Genomic DNA, 15,384 nt, shown 5'->3' with positions numbered 1-15,384 from the left:
CATTCATCTGGGATGTGAGAGACCCAGATTCAATTCTCCCCTCCCTGGCAGAGAAGGTGAAAGAATTTGAACAGGGATCTCTCACTTCTCAGGAGAGCGCTCTAACCATGGAGCTACGGGTTAATCTAATATTCTTTATTTATCTAAGTGGAAGAGTTTCAACAAGAGAGAAAGAGTGACTGGGCCAGACACAGAGTGAGAGAGATTGAGAAAGACTTTGTAGTCCAGTGGTTGGGGCACCCAAATGGGGGGCAGCAAACCCTGGATCAAGTCCCCCTCCTCCAGTCACTCTTTATCCACAGTGGAAGAGCTTCAACAGGAGAGACAGAGGAAGCCCTACATCAGAATATCCTATAGTTCAGGGATTAGAACACTGTCCTGAGAGGTGGGAGACCCTTCCTCCCTCTCTGCCGGGGTGAGAGGGGGTAATTGAACCTGTCTCTCCCACATACCACAGAAATGCTCTAACAACTGAGCTAAAAGTTATAAGGTGGGTAGTAGCAACACCAGCTCCTCCTCCTCTAGATGTTTTGAATGGAGCGAGGCAGGCACCTCACTCTTTCCCTCAAGAAACTACATAGGTGCCAGAGCCAAGAGAGGGGTTCCCATTTATGCATCACTAGCAGAGCTAGGTGCCTACCTCTAAGAAAGGGGCAGGGCTTAGCTAATCAGCATCTCCCATTGGCTAGGTTAGGCAGAGAGCTGCCTAGTCTGCTGGCTCTTGTGGATTGTGTTTCCCAGCACCTATCTCACCTCATTCATCTATAAGGAACCTAGGAGCCTAACTCAGCCTTTAGAGTAGCAGCCGTGTTAGTCTGTATCCGCAAAAAGAACAGGAGTACTTGTGGCACCTTAGAGACTAATACATTTGTTAGTCTCTAAGGTGCCACAAGTACTCCTGTTCTTTCTTCTAACTCAGCCTTGTAGATCACCGTATGATTCCTGTGATTTTCCAGGTGCCTAACAGTTAGGCACCATGACACTCAGCACTGCAATGCCTCAGTCCTTTTGTGGATTCCACATCATGTCCCTATCCCTCTACAATGGACTATGAAGAGCCCACCTGTGTCACGTGGATGGTTTATGGAATTCCCCCCTGAGCAGCGACTCACAACACCCCACCTTCTCACACAATGAAAGTACTGGAGTTTCCATGGCCCAAACCAAATGATGCTGTGAAAATTTCACCCTCTGTGAAAAGAGAGACTTGTGCTTTCCAGATGGGAGACTATGCTATATGTGGTAATGAAGGATAATGGGGGGTCTGATCCAAAACCTATTAAAACCAATGGAAAGTCTCCCATTAACTTTAATTGGCATTGGATCAGGTCCTAACTGAGTAGCAACAAGAAATTATTTCAAAGAGAGACCTAACATACACCATAAGTACAATAATAACATGCATAAGGATTAAAAACAGTATCAGCATTTTACTATAAAAAATTAGCATAACCTATTTTTATACCATTGCGTGGAGGGGGATAATGCACAAAAAATGATGATGTTTGTACAGAAGGTTTAAAGAGTCACTGACACTTCATGGAAAGCTTTGAAAAAACATTTAACTTAGAAACCATTCTGTTGCCATGGGCTATATTTTCTTCTTTCTTGCATTCTCTCTGTTATTAAGATCACTTGCAAGAAAAAAGGCTTTTGGTTATTCAACAGCTCAAAAATTTCTGCAGCTTTAACTCCACCTTGAACTCACAGGGCTGTATTCCTCACCATTGGTGAATTTGTCCCATAAACCTCACTATTTGTGACATCAGTCACTGCCACATGAACTATATGTCATAAATACATTTTGATTTTAACCTTCAGATGAGCAACAGGAGCAAATAAAATAATTAATAATATGCTTTGCGCTTCATCTGAGTACCCCAGAGCACTTGACAGAGGGAGTGAAGTGTTACAAAGCTTAACAAAGAACTTGTTTTCCTGCAACATTAAACTGAGATCCTATTGTCCTCACAAGTAAAAAAAATACAGACCTTGATACAGAAACAAAATTGTTTCTAAATAGACCATTTTTCAGTTTTCCATGAAGCATCAGCTGAGGCAAAAGAGACTGAAGCTACAACCTAGTCTTGAGTTGTGAGCATCACATTACATGAGAAGGTCATCAGATAATAACATGGTGTCAAAACAGTACAGCAAACATTACAATACCATACCATACAACATAACACGACAATGTATCAAAATGTCATTGTATTGGGAGGCAATATGAATACATTCTGACAAAACATCACATTGTCAAGAATTAAGTCTAATTAAGTCTAATTTCTCTTGAAATATGGCAACATAACTGTGATTGAATTGGGTCAAAATTTATTGTGATATGGTTTTCTACTAATGTTTTTGGTCTGTTTTATGTATAATCTATTTTGGAGGATTATTCTTTAACGAAAATCATAAATAAATGGGCAGCAAAAGTCCTGTAGCATCAAAAGTTTCATCATACTGCAGAATAGCTATTTTGCATCACAACATTGCACTATGTCAAAATGCCCTCTTGACACATGATAGTGGATCAAAAATATTACAGCGTATCACAACAGTGTCATGAATAATATGACACAATACAATTGTATCCATCATGCTGTGTCAAAATGCCATAATGCCACCATGGTGGTGCAAATATTGCGAGCGTGATGCAATAATCCTGCATCCAAGAATGACACTGCCATACCGCAACCTGACATACCATCCTCACGTCACAACGCTGTCATGCTGCAGTGCACTGCCTCATTATGTTTCGCAGCCTGTGAGCATGATTTTGGGGAAGGGGCTTATCCCTTTTGGCAGGGTAGGGAAAGCTAATTACCCCATTAAAATCATGACAGCCCTGGAACATAGGAGTGTAGCGCACCCGGTGACATAACACAATCATGGCAGGACACAACACGTCACGACATTGCATATCTCGTGACAGTGATTTGGGGGAGGGCAAAGCAGGGAGAATTGTTTGCCCCATTAAAATCACGACAGCCCCAGAACATAGGGGCATAGCGCACCCCGTAACGTGAGTGCATCAGGACACGACACGTCGCAACATGGCATGGCTTGCCAGTCGCAACATGGCATGACAGTGCAGGGCTTGTGACCGTGATTTGGGGGAGCAGACTCGTCCCTGTTGGAAAAGCAGGGAGAACTGCCCCCCCCCCATTAAAAATCACACCCACCCCGGAACACAGGGGCAGAGCGCACCCCTTGATGTAATGCAAGCGCACCAGGACAGGACAGGACATCGGTTTTGGGGACAGGGCTCGTCCCCCATTTTGCAGGCCAGGGGGAGGGAGAGGGTCTCAGCCCCTTAAAGCCGTGTCTGCCCCAGACACAGTGTGGGCCCCAAAGCTCCCTCCGTTCAGGTAGCGGGCGAGGCATGAGGGGTCAGGGAGACGCTGGGCTGCGCTAAGTTTGGGCAACCCCCTGCAGAAAGGGGCAGGCCGGCACCTCAGCGATCCCCCACATTGCGCTAATGGTACCACCCCGCCCCGCCGAGACGGGGGTTCAACCGCCGCCAACGGGCGGCAGCAACCGACTCCGCCACCTACCTCTCCAAGCCGCGTCCCCCGCCCGTTGTTGTAGGAGCCGCTAAGGCAACGGAACGAACCACTTTGGGAGAGCTGGGGAGGGGGGGAGAGAGCAGGAAGAAACGTTAAAGCCTTAACCTCTCAAAGATGAAGTCCATCAGCCGCGTACCCCGCTTCGCTGTGACTCACTGCGCGCTAACCAGCTGCTTGAATTGGGGAGGAGTCCTGCCTTCTTTGGGCTTCTGTGTTCTCCTCCCCCCCCCCAGGAAATGGTACGTTCCAACAGTGCCCGAGGCTGGTGTGCAGCTCAGGGGACCCCCCCTCTTCCTCCCAGAGCCTGAGCTGGGCCCGTCCCCCAGAGAGACCCCCCCCGGGCAGGCCCCTTTTAGTGCCCCCCTCATGGGTCATCCCCCCTTCAGTGCTCCCCACAGTGCCCCCCAGGTCAGCCCCCCTCCCTTCAGTGACCCCCACAGTGACCCCTAGGTCAGGCCTCTTTCAGTGCTCCCCTCACAGGTCAGCCCCCCGCCCTTCAGTAACCCACACATCCCCAGGCCCCTTTCAGTGCCCCCACAGGTCAGGCCCCAAGGCAGGCACCCTCCATTGCCCACTTCCCACTAGCAGCCACCCTGTCTCTGCTATGGCATTCACTATACCCCACTGCCACCTCCACACCATGTGGTGTGATGGCCCCGCAGTACAGCTAAGTGGCAGTCTCTCTCACACACACCAGCCGTGGCAGCACGCTGATCCCTACATGAGCATAAAATTGGGTTTACCCCAGAACTCCCAGGATGGGAGTGGGGCAGCATAAGGGTGGCAGATAGAGCTGAGGATAGGAAGTCAGGTGGTCTTGGCTCTGGGAGGAGAGTGGGGTCCAGTGTCTACAACAGAGGGAGACAGGAGGCCTGGCTCTGGGAAGGGAGTTTACAACTGGGGTCTTAAGGTCAGGAGTAGTGGGCTCTCTTCCTGGCTCAGGGGTGGGGATTAAGATTTGGTTAGAGCAGTGGAGAGTGGGTGTGGTGGTTGCAGCAGGGGGCCTGGGAGTCAAGAGTAGAGCTGCTTCAAATTTTCCACTGAAACTTTTTTTCAGTGAAAAATGGTTAAGTAAACATCAGTTTTCATCAAAAAATTCCAGATTTTCATTTTTTTGGATGAAAACAAAAAAAAAGTCTTTTTTTCAGGGGAAAAAAACATCATTTCCTACACATTACTAGTCAGGTTTTTGTTTCTGAGCTAAGAAGGAAGAACAGTGTCAATGGTTAGAGCACAGCAGATGGCATTCCTGGGATTTGTCAACTCAAATTTGACCCTAACAATGTATATTTTGAAAAAAACAAACACAAGCTTTTACAAAACATCCTACAGAAATGTTTCCAAACATTTGTTTTTAAAATTTCCAGGGGAGACAGTTGTTTATATTGCAAACAAATCCCCTTTAGTGTTTATATTTTAACTTCCTAGTATTAAGCAGCAACAGTTGAAACTGATTGTAAAGCAAACGTGAAACTGATTTGATTGCTTTTCATAGGACAGGTATAGAGAAATTGCAGTTTTAATAGTCAAAGTTCTTTGCAGTATATATTGAGTTGGTCAGGTCCATTAAAGTTTTACAAACTTCCTTATATTAATATTGTGAATAGTCCCTGGAACTACTCACATGCTTGTAGTTATATATGTTTGCAAGATTACCTCGGTTACCTAGTGAGGTTGTGGAAGTCCCATCACTGGAGGTTTTTAAGACCAGTTAGACAAATACTTGTGAGGAATGGTCTGTGTATACTGAATTCTGCCTTAGCACAAGGGGCTGGACTAGATGACCTCTTGAGTTCCCTTCCAGCCCTACATTTCTGTGATTTCTATGAAGATCAGAGCCTTATTGTAAGTTCTTCAGGGCAGGGACTGTTTTTTACTATGTCATATGGCCAGAAGGGACCACCAGATCATCTAGTCTGACCTCCTGTACATCACAAGCCACCTCCCCCCAGCACCCACACACTAAAGTACAGTGCGTGTGTAGTGGGGCTCCAGTAGGTGCTAGTGACGTATAAATAATAAATTAAAAAATATTAATGGTAACAAAAGGTGTGTTTTAAATATGATTTTTTTCTGACATTGACCTTGGAACCTCTCTCTCCTAAAATTGTTCATCTGTGAAATGGGAATTATGATAATAATTGCACACCTCCCAGTGTCTTATTAGGCTTAAATCATTATTGCTTCTAAAAGTACTTTGAAAATTAAGACCCTCAAGGTTTAAGAAGAGCCAAGTGTTATTTAATATTGTTATAATTATTATTCTTTTTATACGGGTGACTCCATAGAAATGCCCATTACATCTGTATTTTCACCTGTAAACATGTGGCGTCATCTTATATTCACTGGGCAAACAAGACTCCCACTGAATTGAATGGGAATCTTGGATACCAAAGGAATGTAGTATGATCAGGTGCATGGAGCCCACATCTTCCTCCTTGTAACTCAGTACTGAAAAAGGCAAAGCGGATTAAAGATTCTAAATCAATAACAAAATATACTGCCCACAGAAACTTAAATTATACAAATACATTTAGTTTTTCAAAAGAATATTTTGAAAAATCAGTTCCTAACATAGCAGGTAACACAAAATTATTAACAGTATCAATAATATTCATATTAACAAATGTCCCTACATTTAATTTGGTGCTGGTGAAAGTTGCTGGTTTGGCAGTCCTGGAGATGGAGCAATGTGATCTAGCTATTAGGACACTGCACTGGAAGTCAGAAGTCCTGAGTTCTATTTCAGGTTGTACCTCTGAGTTGCTGTGCACACAAAAATAAAAAAAAAGTAGATCTGCTGTTTTGCAAATACCTGTGCATGAGAGTAAATTCATTCATATGAATAGTCCCACTGATTTCATGCATAAATATTTGCAGAATCAGGGCCTTAGCTTAACATCCTCTGCTTATTTTATCTGCCCGTAACAAGAGAACATTCACTCTTTTTGCTTGAGTACAATTAAAAAAGCTATGGTCCAGACACAGCTCACACTTACACTTCAGTAATGTTGTACCAGTGTAACTAAGAGGAGAATTTAGTTCAGTGCTTCGGAAGAATGGAGACTGTGTGTACAATCAAAATTGTATTTAATTTAAGGCATAACAAACAATTTACAGCATTTTATTGATTGCGAAAATATGGAGGGACAGTTTTATTCATGGCTGAGTGCTTGTCCTAAAGTGCCGTTTTAATCATTGCACAATACATTATCTGCCTTGTTTCAATTTAAAAGCCCAGTTTACTAAAGATACGTGGATGCAGTCATTACAGCAAATTGAAAGCAATCATAGGTAATGTGTTTCTCTCCTACCTCCCCTCCCCCGCAAATAGATAGGAATAGCTTTGTGAGAATAGGTTTTAAGTCCGCATACAGTTAACCACCATATTCAAACTATTCTTTATAGTTTAAACTGAAATGGTCTTCTGAGGTACCTGCAAATACATGCTGGACTTGTGTGGTTAAAGATCTCACTTGTTTTAGGACTCAGAGCTTAGTGGGCCTTCTAAAGCAGTTTAAAACTAAAATTAAAACATTAGGAATTTTCCCAACAAATTATTTTTAGCTTTCTGTTAACTCAACTAAGATTGATGTAGCTAAAGTGTTCTCAACAGACACATCTGAGGATACTCAACAGATAATCAAATTGCATAATTTCTCCAGTATATTTTATCTTATTCAGTAACACACATACACACAATGTGTATCCTACACTGAAAAGCACAAAATAAATCCTTGGTTCTAAATTGCACCCAGATAAATAACCCAGAATTACAAATGTGGGTCAGATACTCAGCTGATATAAATCAGAATAGCTCTGATGTCAGTGGACAACATAGATTTGCATCATCTGAGGCTCTGGTCCCAAAAATTGTCAGTTAAAATATAAGCTCCCATGTCAAAATGTTCATTGGTATTGAACATTTTTCTAGCATATATATATATATAAACCACTAAAAACTGCCACTTAAAAATACATAGACAATTACACAATGTACTATTTAGTTCATATATGGTGTGAAATAAAGTGCTTTTATAAAACTTAATTAAATTGCTAATCTATAAATACTGACCCAATGCTTTATACATTCACATCTGAGTTACTTTCTTTATGCAGGCTGTTTATTAACATGCTACTAGATATAATTTACCTGCCTTCCCTTAGAAAATGGTATAGGGTCTGTATTGTTCCGTACATTGCACAGTTTCTGTGGCAATAGGTAATTACTTAAACTAACTTTTGGATACATGGTAAAGGGCACTGTAGAAAATATAAACATATAATAACATTTTGATAGTTAATGATATAGAGGAATATGAAAAGTAGCAAAAGACTAATAAAATAGTCAGAGTTCTGTATCAAGACCCACGCTGGGCTCCTCTCTCAATTTCAGATTGGCATCTATCAATGATATATGTCCACTTGAAGATTGTGATCATCAGCACAGCGTGAGTAGCAGACCAAACTCTATGGCCTTATCTTTATAAGCTGGCTGCACTGGCGAACTTCTTGTTTTCTCTTTGTATGGCTTTACCACCTGTAAATATTTGTTTCTGACACAAGTGAATCTGCAGTTTCTGCATCTAACTTCCCCTTCCTATAGGCACAAGGGAGTCCTATGTGCCTAGTTGGTATCAACTTGCTCAGTGTGGTGTTTGGGCACCTGCTATGTTATTTAAAGTGAATTGTCCCACCTATGGTGCTCGTGTATTTATATGCCAAATTCAGGTAAGTCTCTGTCTAGTCTAGAGAAATCTAAAGCAGGTGTACTTTACACCTCTGACAGCTCCCCAAACACGCATATTTCACCATTTAAAACTCCCTCTGCACTCAGACTACTCATTTAGGAGTGGCTTTAGGAAAGCACTTAAATCTGTGCTTAATTTTAAGCATTTGCTTAAGTCCCAATGTGTGCTTAAAGTTAAGAATGTGGTACATGCTTTCTTGAAAATCAAGGCCTTAAGCCCCAATCCTGCAATCTGATCTGTGCAGGCAGGACTCCCTTGTGCTTATGGGGAGTCCTAATGAAGTTAATGGGGGCTACATGGGTACGATGGTCAGCCTGCTTGAATCTGATTGCAGGAGTGGGACCTTGGGGCCAAATTCAGTGGTGAGTCTGAACTGGTATAATGCATACTTTCTTCTGGCCTCCTCAGCATGTAAGTTACACTAAGTTAGACTCAGACCCCATTTACCAATATGTAACTTACACCACCATCTACCCCCCTTTCATACCTAACCTCTGAATTTGGTCCAGTGTATTTATAATGTCATTTAGGCATGTGAGATTTTGTTCTGCTTGTATGAAACTAGGTTATGCTGTGATTTGTCTGTTGTGCCTGGTACATATATGTGTTACTATGGGTTCTATCATTCATTCTTCCCATAAGTTTGCAGTATTTAAGCCACTTAATGGTGGCTTTATGATGAAAAACCCTTGTTCTGAGGAATCCACATCCCTTTCTGCAGTGCGGAAGTCATGCAGATTCATGCTTAGAATATACACATTTTGAAGTTCTAAAAAATCCAGAGCTCCAGCCCAGAACAGACCTCTCTTAATTGTATTTTATAGTTATCTTTATTATGTTTTCAGAGATAAGCATATGCAAATCTGACAATAGGATTTTGCCCTTAATATCTAATGATAGGCTATTACAGCACATCATGAGTGCTGATCATGCTAACCAGTATAACATGTCACTTATATTGCAAATCCTTCCTCTCCTTTCAGCATAAACTGTAGATTTTTGAGGTGCTTTCTAGCACCTTAACAATAGCGACAAGAACATAGCAAAATTATTGTTAGTAAAAAAGTAATTAGATGACATGTTAGTTATTTGAATAACAAAGGAAGTAATAACAATAAGCCATTACATTTCATAAAATGCCATTCAGTGTCTGAATACTTTGTCTCCTGGAGGTATTGCTGAATCTGTGAACATCTGTCAGTCACTGTACATTCAGTGGAGAGAATTTAGCTATGCCCACCAAAGAGGTATGTATTCTTTCCAGCTCTAAATTGCAAGAGCCTATGATCAAATTAGGTTAACTAAGTAAAAGACAATTAAGATCTAAACTCACCCTAAATATCTATTATTTTTGGCTTGAAACCCAAGTAATATATAATCCCACAGAAACTGCAGATTCACTTGTGTCAGAAACAAATATTTACAGGTGTGTAAGGAATGGAGCTTTACAGATGTTTCATGCCTGTACTCAGACCTGTTTGGTAACTGGAACAAGAAACCATGCTGAAACTTTTGTATTTAGTTATGTCTTTAATAGGTATTCAAAGGCATTCCATTATAATTGACTTAGACATAAAAATATTGGGTCATTTTTAAGCACAACTCTGCATTTAAATAAAACAGGGAGTTATGCTTAGACATTGATGGGCAGATATGGCCCATTGTTTCATACAGTGATTGCTGCTGAATTTCTTATATTTACCTAAAATAAATTGATACAGTTACCTCACTGGATGTGATATTTCCTTGTAGTTCCCTATTCATATTACAGGAAATAACCTCGGTGCTTGTAATATGCAAGTATTTATTTAAGGCAATTTGCAAGTGTTTTTACAGCTGCTGGTGGTGTTATATTGTGATAGGGTGCATAAAACCTATTCTGTCAGAGCTGCTAAGGATTAAGGGATAGAGTAGCTATCTCCCCACCTGTGGCTAATTGGCTGACCAGCACCACTGTTGACAAGAGACTGCAACCCAGCCAGAAGGGGTTGGTTGCTAAAGAGGCTGAGGATTACCTTGTCTCAGCAGCTTAGGGGTGGGAAGTTACTCAAGGAGTAAGACCACAAATTCCTAGAGGACTGGAGTGAGCCTGTCTGGGGGTGGGGATCCTGCCTGCTGAAGTAGGTATACCTTCTCTGGCAATCATCAGCTAGAGGAAGCCTGGACTCTCTAGTCTTCTGCTATCAGGCCCAGGAGGCAGATGATATAGAGACTTCAGTGGGAGCTGAAATGAAGGGCTAGGAGAGCAAGGTCTTAAAGGTCAAGCGTGCATCTGATGAGCCTGAGGACAGGCAAGAAGGACTGAGTCCCTTCACATGTACACCTTAATGATAGCATTTGTTTCCAGTAGCACCTAGAGTATGTTAGGTGATATATAAACACTAAACCAGGCATGGCCCTGCCTCAAAGATCTTATAGTTTAGGATATAGGCCCCAGTCCTTTGAAGACTTGTGCATATGGTTAATTTTACATATTATGAAATCTTGGCAGTGCATAAAGCTGAGTAAATACATAAATCTGCAGAGTATAAGATCAGGGTATTCTATGATGAGATCTATTAACTACAGAGGAATCTATACATTTTGTTAATTATGAACTGCTATGACTCTGTGCATGTTGCTTCTTGTATGTATTTTAAGCAACTCAAGACTGGCATATAAAAGCTTAGTAATAAGCAACCATGATAGTAGGTTAGAGGAGTCTTGCTACACAGACTCAGAACTAATCAGAGGGTGTACAGATGAAAGACAGAACAAGCTGCTTTTGATACAGCAAAGATGTCCAAGCAGGTTTCTTCTCAATTAAACATTAGGAAGAATAAGTCTATATGGTAATACACATTGTAATATAGTTCTTCACTTGGATGCAATTGTCAAGGTATTTTTTATAAGCATTTGTTCAGGGCCAGTTTCAAATGTTATCTGACTAATATTTAATAAAAAAGAAAATAACGAGGCCACTTGTATTTTTAACAGTAAAGAAACATGAGCTCAAGGCCTTAAATTTAACCATGTCCTTGCTCAAAAATAATGGCAGAATCATAACTTTGCCACAAGCTCTAAAAAAGGAGCAGTGCTTTATTGCACAATCCCTGGAGCAGCCCTAGAAGAGTAACGATTAGAGCTAGTCAGAAAATGGAATTTCCATTCAATGGGAAATATAGATATTTAGACACTTGTTTTCATTCTGAACTGGAACAAAAAGTCATGTAACATTTGTAAAGATTCCTTGGGCTGAGTCTGATGCAGTGTTAGTGGGTACTGAGAACTGTGTTCAGCCCAGCCCATGTTGTGGTAGTGGCCTATGGGTCAGCTGTAAAGCAGGGACAGAGTGTGGTATCTTTTTTGGCATCCTAGTGAGAAAGCAGAGCTCTCCAGAACTAATAGACTAGTATTAGGGTACTTTAAAAAAGCCAGACCATTAGAGCTGGTGGAAAACTGTTCTGTCACCAAGTTTTCAGTCAAAAAATGCAGTTTAATTGAAATGTTTTGTGGGAATGTGTCAATTTCAGTGACTTTTTTTTTTTAAGGAAATGTTTGAAATGACGAAATCAAAATGGAGTATTTCAGTTTGATTTTCTTGTTTTGTTTAGACTTGTATATTATAAACGGTTGATTTTATTATTCTACATTTATATAATAGGTATTATATTTTTCTATTGTATCATAATGTTCCAACAGTATTGAGATGGAGCAATTCAATAAGGTCACTTCATTGTTTCCAAATAAAAAATTTTCTGAATTTCTGTTCCACAAAATATTTCAAAATTTTGAGTTTTGATAATATATTGGTACATGTGCTGTGCTAAACCCCCTTTACAGATGATTGATTTGAGCTATCTTCTGTCATGGTGAAGAACCTGTGTTTTATATATCTTCCTACTGTATTTTCCACTCCATGCATCTGATGAAGTGGGTTTTAGCCCACGAAAGCTTATGCCCAGATAAATTTGTTAGTCTCTAAGGTGCCACAATTACTCCTCATTGTTTTTGCTGATAGAGACTAACACGGCTACTACTCTGAAACCTGTAACCTGTGTTTTGTAACTTTATATGTGGAGCATTTTCAAACAGCTAATTCCCCTGTTTCGAAGACAGTATTTTCAGGCAGCCTCCACTCAGGAACCTTTGAGACATAGGTGCTGCCCCAACATCATCCCATAGCAACAAGTATTTCCTACAAGCTTAAAACAATTATCTATAAAATGTATTTAGTAAACCTCTGCTTGACCTCATGCCTTCCTACTTCGTGAGTAGCACTACTGAAATCAATGGATCTACTCCCAAAACATGCTGCTACTCAATGTGAGTAAAGATCTAGAAATCAAACCATTAACTACTAATATTGGATATTAAAAATCATATTTGCCCTCAAACATGATGGTTTTGGGAATATATAAGGTGTCTGGTTTAAGGAAAGTGCAGCGGGATTGATTACAGCAGCAGTTAAATTGATATGGGGATATAGCTTTTCTCAACCTTTTCCATATCATGACCCCATATTACAACAACAAAAAGTTTCAGTAGCACCTTCTCACATGTGGACATAAAAAAAGAGAAGATGGTTGCGGCCCTTCTGGTCCTGTTGTGCTGGGATCCCACAAGTTGAGAATTCTTGGTGTTGTAATGGATGTAGAGTCTTTTCACTGATCCCATTCTAGTCCCTGGTTGCAGGAAACTTATGAATGTTGGGTATTAGATATGTAATATGGTTCTGGATCTTGCAAACAGTTAATATGTGGATAGCTGCAGAATTGAGGCCATAGAGACTTGCACTTTGGCAACTTTGGAGGAGGACATGTGTGTGTATACAAGGAGATCCTGCCATTCTCTTTGCTCTAATGTTAAACCTAGAGAAGCTTTATTAGAGACGCTATGCTTGCTTCTTTAATAGAATGGAGTATAAACTAGATGCTATTCACATTGAACTGAAACTAGAGTTTAGGTACAGGAAAAAGTGACAGATCCACCAGAAAAGCTCAGAGAAGAAAAGACAACAAAGAAAATTACTACTCTCCAGGCTCAAACTGAAACATTAATTAGAGACAATAGACAATTTAGAAGAAAGATGCAGAAGTTGGAGAATGCACATACATATTGTTATTTAAGGTTAGTAAATTTCCCAAGAGCTTTAGAAAGTGTGTCTATTATTAGAAGAGCTCTTGGATTTTTAAATAATTGAAGGAATAATTGAACCTGGGAAGATGGTTTTCCATCTGTTGGGAAGGGGTTTTATTAGGTCTGTTAAAAGATCTCTTTCAGTTCTCCAGACACATGCAGTCATAGGGAAGTGGTGGAGCAGCAAGATCTCTACTTAATTACTCAAACCTCCTCCTATTTGGCATCTTGAGTTCTCACATTGCATCCACAGGTTTCTCTGCCATTAAAGTCACGGTCCTCAACCCTCTAGCTCAGATATTTAAATAGCCCATTCTGAGTGACTCAGAGTTTTTTTGCTGTATTGATCATCAGAACAACCCTGTCAGGTAGGGAAGTGCTATTATCCCCATTTTACAGAGAGGGACCTGATGCACAGAGAGGTCAAGTGTCTTGTCCAAGGTCACACAGGGAGTCTGTTGGAGAATAGGGAATTGAACCTGGGTCTTCTGAGTCCCAGACCATTGCCCTAATCACTAAACCACCCCATCACTTCAGCCCACTCTCCACCCTGTGCTTGGGGCTCTCTGTTGCCTTCCAATATCCTCCCTTGTCATTCAGGCTCATCCTTTCCAGTGCCACACACAGCTCTGCCCCTGCATCTCATCTGTACTTGCTGCTCCCCGGGTACTCTATGCTATGCAAATTCAGCTCACCTTGCTGCTCCCTATGTCTCTTCTTCCTAGAGGTGTTTTATGCCCTCTTTTCATGCCATCCTCTATCCAGTAACAGCCTCCCTGACCCTGCACGCTGAGGAGACTGAGGCTGCATGGCACACAGGGTCCGGAGGATGCTGTCGTGGATTCTTGTCCGCCCAACCCCTCACTCTTTATTGTCGTTGATTGCATTGTGCCTAATTTAGATAAATTTCCTCAGAGCAGGGACCTATCCATTTTGTCTACCGTTGTCTATACACATCATCATCATCATCATTTATACCATACTCAGAGGTGTGCTAGGCACCTACAGTATGAAGATGTACCTACTACAAGATACATTCTCAAAACAAAAGGGGTTAAGATGTAGGGGAGACCTGTCTCATAACATCTGAATTTCTGACTCATTAGAATTGACATTGCAGTTTGCTGCATGGCTAAATAATGTGCTTTTTTTATATGGATAGCATTTTTTTCTGGATGTTTCCAAGGTGACAGCAGCTCATGTGGAGATTTCTACCTTTTAGGCAGGAAGATTTGGCACTAATGAAGGAGTCTGGATTCTTGCATTGTGGTGGGTGTCAGCTTAGATAGAATAGCATCCCAGACCACACATGTTCTGTAATATGGATCAACTTTGGAAATTTCTTAAAGCTAGACAGTGGCACAATGTAAAGACTCATCACTATTATCAGAAAATGTATCTCAAATGAGGGAGAAATGGGATGATTCTAGAAAGAAAGGCAGAGAATTTATAAACAGTCAGATAAGTACTAGTAGGATCATAGATCAGGTAAAGTATTAATGCTTCTGATTGCATGAAGTAAAAAACATCTGTGGACGGAACTATATATAAAGTTAGAGAAATTTTCAGTAGATTATGCCTGCCTCAACCCCACTTATGTATTGTCACTTATAAAACAGTATTGCATGGTTTAGGCATTAAGGTCCCAACCCACATAGATACTTAGGTGCCTAAATTGTGTGTTTAGGCATCTAAGTCCTAGTTTTGGGCTCTGCTGTGATCCACAAAGCTCCCACCAAACACTGTAGGCACCTAAACTCACTCAGTGCAGGGCCGGCTCCAGGCACCAGCTTAACAAGCAGGTGCTTGGGGCGGTCAAGGGAGAGGGGCAGCACCTGCGGCAATTCGGGGGCGGCAGGTCCCTCAGTCCCTCTAGGAGTGAAGGACCTGCTGCTGAACTGCCGCCGCCGATCACGGCTTTTTTTTTTTTTTTTTTTTTTTTTTTT

General features: G+C 41.3%; 1 protein-coding gene across 1 annotated transcript in view; it reads right to left on the bottom strand.

Annotated features, from left to right (window-relative positions):
- CFAP74 (cilia and flagella associated protein 74) overlaps positions 1-3,570 on the bottom strand; it is a 102,170-nt gene extending 98,600 nt beyond the window's left edge. The window contains exon 1 of the mRNA XM_029913560.1: positions 3,558-3,570. The gene's annotated coding sequence lies outside the window, so the exon portion shown is untranslated. The remainder of the gene's footprint in view (positions 1-3,557) is intronic.
- Positions 3,571-15,384: the final 11,814 nt, after the last annotated feature.

This window comes from Terrapene carolina, unplaced genomic scaffold, assembly GCF_002925995.2.
Source record: "Terrapene carolina triunguis isolate 2854851 unplaced genomic scaffold, T_m_triunguis-2.0 Scaffold714, whole genome shotgun sequence".
Taxonomy (NCBI): Eukaryota; Metazoa; Chordata; order Testudines; family Emydidae; genus Terrapene; species Terrapene triunguis.
Note: the sequence above shows the minus strand (reverse complement) of the source record. Positions and strands in the feature narration are given on the sequence as shown.